The sequence below is a fragment of the Rhipicephalus microplus genome, chromosome 8, assembly GCF_043290135.1.
Source record: "Rhipicephalus microplus isolate Deutch F79 chromosome 8, USDA_Rmic, whole genome shotgun sequence".
Lineage (NCBI taxonomy): Eukaryota > Metazoa > Arthropoda > Arachnida > Ixodida > Ixodidae > Rhipicephalus > Rhipicephalus microplus.
The window spans coordinates 75,708,980-75,713,260 of NC_134707.1; positions in this window are offsets into that span (position 1 = coordinate 75,708,980).

Below are 4,281 nucleotides of genomic sequence, written 5' to 3' on the forward strand. Positions count from 1 at the left end.
GATGATTGTGATGTTGTTGTGTCGAGTTTCAGCATCTTAGCTGTCTCTCGAAAGCCGCCCACCTGAAATAAAAAGTCATTTTATTACCTGGTGTGAATTTAAAAAGATTTTTTGGTATCCTATGCGTAAGAATGCATGATTCATCTACAGAGAAATTCTTTATGAGGTGTCGAAAAATTCTCACGATGACCGGCGCAGACAGAACATCAGTGAGGAAAGAAACAGCAACACAGAAGCTCTGTGGCAAATTATTTCATTCTCACAACACCGAAGATATATACAGGTAAACAAAGAGGTTGCGAAAACAACACTTACCCGCCACCCCTCAAACCTAATTATAATCAACAACCACCGCAATATTATGTATAGAACACACCAACTGCGACTGTTCCAGAAAACTTACTTCCTCATCAAACTGATGAATAGAAGGGCAGTGGGCACTCGTGTCTTTCTGTTTCAAAGTCGAACAGCCTTGTTTTTCCGACTACGCTGGCTCTTTTGCCTAGGTACCATGACTGTCTTATTCAGGATGGCTGCTTAGACGCACTGTCAGTAGTTAAGGGGGAGGTGTGAACATAGAACTTCTTTCAAAGAGCTAGGACGCTCTCAAAAAGAAACGATGACATGCCTTCCAGTTTGCTTCAGTTATGAGTGACCACTTCGCATGGGTATGGGGCACCCAACGCCACAAGCACAGTAAATGAGCCGCCTCAAGTGTTTTATCGGACACTCTTCTTCAACACTGGCCAATCCTTTTTCATCTATCTGCAATGGAAGCGCACATATTTTCCCAGATTCCTGCCAGCACAAAAGACGACTTGGACGTTGTGATGACAGGCTGCCTTCTTGGGGTGTTGAGAAATTGGTGGAAAGTTTGGAATGGCAGCAAGCTTGTTAAACTTTCTGGGAACAAGGACGCCGAAACAGCACCTGTATTCAGTTACAGTTTCAAGTGTTGTAACATCGCCATTACATTAACTAAAGACCCAAGCGTGGGAGGCGACTTGTTTAGGATTTCTCCATCTTGACACTCAGCATGCGCACAGGACTTCTTAAAAGCTGAAGGAAGACACGCCATCGCTGCCCAAATCTTTAAGTGAACAGACCTGTAACGTCGTGTCACATAACGAAGATGTCACGTCTACGAAATGTGCGCCACAAGGAATTAAAGCATAAATCAGGAGATTGCCAGACGTTGATTTAATGGAAATTTTGAGGAGATGGTTAGGTTTCAGCCCATTTCTTGAAAATATTTCTCAACATATTTAACGCACCAAGTCACCCTGTTTTAAATCCTAAGTCATCTATATATCTGAACATATGGTGCTGAATTCCATCTAAGCCATGTTTCAGGGCTTGGTGAAATTTTGCGAGAAAAATACTGTTCCGTCCAGTTATACTTTTGAGCCTTTACCAACCCCGACTCCACATACAAGACCGAGCTATACAAAACAACAGTCGAAAATCAATAAAACCATAACAGCTCTAGCAATCTCTTCTTGAATGTCAGCATTTTTTTCTAAACGGGGCTTCATCTTTATGCTCAGTTATAGTCTATACCAATAAAATAAACTCTGCAGCCATAAATAGTCGAACTTTTCTAAAGATAATATTTCAAACCTGAAAACGACCCAACATTTCGGGACCTATTCGTTCTCTTTTTCAGGGGTGACTGTTCGGTTGGCTCCAAAGCTAGGGACGTGTTTTCGAGGTGTCTCCCACTCCGTCGTCTTTCTTCTCACCGTTGTTGTTGTTGCGGTGTTTTTTTACTGATTCCACAGACCACGCACGTATGCGCTCGGTAAGATTCCTGGTTAGCGGTTATTATATCCAGTGTTGTTTGGATATACTAGGACTCCACGAACTGTCGTTTTGTATGGCTACCATTCATGTCGATGACCGGGCATCGTCGATGACCCGGGCGTCGTCGACACCACTCAACAAGAACCTTGCCGAGTGTATACATGCACGGTATGCGGAACCTGCGGAAAAAACACTGCAGCAACAAGAATGGGGGGAAGAAGTATAATGCGATGGGTGGGGGCCACACCACCAAAAAACGTCACTACCGTCAGAAATGGCTGAACGGTCAACCCTGAAGAAAGGACCGAACGGGTCCCAAAACGTCCGGTCACTTTTCAGTTTTCAATTGTTTACTTCAGAATCTTTGGAATATATACTTATAGCTGGAGAGTTTGGTTTATTCGTCGGAATTTTCTCTCAGCCACACACATCTCTGTCGATTATGTTCACCTTTAAATCAGTCATAGTCTCATTCACGAACTTCATTAGGTGGCCATGTAGCAACGAATAAACTAATTCAACGCCTAAGACAAAACAGCCTAAAGGTCGGTGCTCTGACAACACCGTCCCTGCTTCTTTCGACACGTCTAGACACTTCTGCAAGAAATCAGACTAACAGTGCCACCGCGAGTTTTCCTTTATTATAATGGCATGAAAAGCACCATACATTTTGCGTCTTTCGTGTAAAAAAGCAGTTTCTGCCAGCGTCAAGTTGCCCTTTCATCCTCTTCACCTTCTTCCCACTTTTATCCCAAATATTATAATACACGTGAAACAGTACACATAACGTCCCCTGTACATTCATTGGCTTGATTGTCAGCTGTTTTATAAGTTGGTTGTTTATTTATTGCCATTCGGATGTTGTGATGCCATGTGACATCTTGCATTATTTGTTTTGCAAGAAGGCAGATGTGCACGACGGTACGCCAACGTCGCTACAGCAAGTTAACATGCTGAAGTCTTCCTCATCGTGCCCCCCTTGCCACCATCTTTGTCCTTCTCCTTCTAGTCCCACTACACTTTTCCACAATTTGTTTCATTCCTCTGCTGCAAGCAAGGCACGACGCTGGCAATGCTTGCTATTTTCATCACACTGCCTTCTGTCGTAAAGCCGATAGTTTGAGAGTGATCAGTACGGACTGATCACGAACCCGCCAAAGACGGTCGCTAAATTCGCCTCGCAAGTATCTACAATTATGAACGCGCTCGAGATGCCATACAACTGCACCTTCTCGGCTGCAAGCTGCGCCAACATCCGAGAAGAACAACCAACCTGCGTGAGACAATCCAAGCGATCGTGCAAGAGGAGCTCAGAAAATTGCTACTCTCAGCGCAGCCTCAATTAGACTCCATCGCGGATGCCGTACGCCAGGAGATCCAACAATTGCTAGGCATCCTCAGCTTCCGCAGCCGCAGGTGCAAGCGATGAGCTATGCTTCAGCAGCCCGTCATCGGGTCCCTCCTCCACTCACACGCCAAGATGCCGCATCACTGCAGTTTAGCCGCGAGACAACTTCGCCGCTCCCACCGTCGTCATACCGCCCACCAGCTGGCCAGCAATCCGTGCCTAGGAAAACAAGGAAGACCGAAGTTTCGCGGGCTACTGACCCTCGCCCACAATGCTACCACTGCAAGGAAGCTGGCCACACCTACTGTCGCTGCCAGTAGCGACAAACGGGGCTATGCGGTTTCGATGTGAAGGCACCGTGTTCACAGCATGGTGAATGACCTCAAGGTATCGCCGACTACCTCACAGGAGAGCAGTGGACACGCCGACGACCTTACCGTTCCTCGTTGCCAGGCCGCTACAAGTCACTACAACGACGACAGTGCACATTGTCGGGGCCGCTCCCCGAGCCCATACTCGAAAAACTAAGGACAGCAACCGATTTAGGTGCGGTTTCTCTACGACGAACTGCCGAAGATCGTCCGCCGCCGACGACGACGCCGCGACGAAACTTCAAGAACCCGCCATCACCTCAGTGTAGGCCCTGCATCGAAACTTCGTGGCCAGAAGAAAACCTCATGACGCGATGTCGAAACAGCGGTACAAATCGTCGTAGCGGTGATCCGACGCCACAACCTGACTGCAATGCTCGACGACGAAACAGCGACCTCGACGTAAACTATTCGCAGCCGCACGCCACTACACACGCCACTGCCCTCGGCGACACTGGAGCCGATGAGTCCATCGTCAGTGGGCCTTTCGCGAGGAAGCTACATATTGCATATTCAATTAAATACCCTCCAGCAGTAATAACCTATGAGTCAGCATATTCTACCGCCATTCTTGCTTATTCTATACTGTGCATGCATATCAGCATAACCGTGTCCAGGAGAAATTGGCTGTATGTGTAGGAAGTGAATACATAGTGAATACATAGTAAAGGGTTAACCTTTTACTGCACCTTGTTGCATTTACGCAACATACCAATAAACAGCCATAAAAACGAAAGCTACTTTCATTCGGTCCCTTCT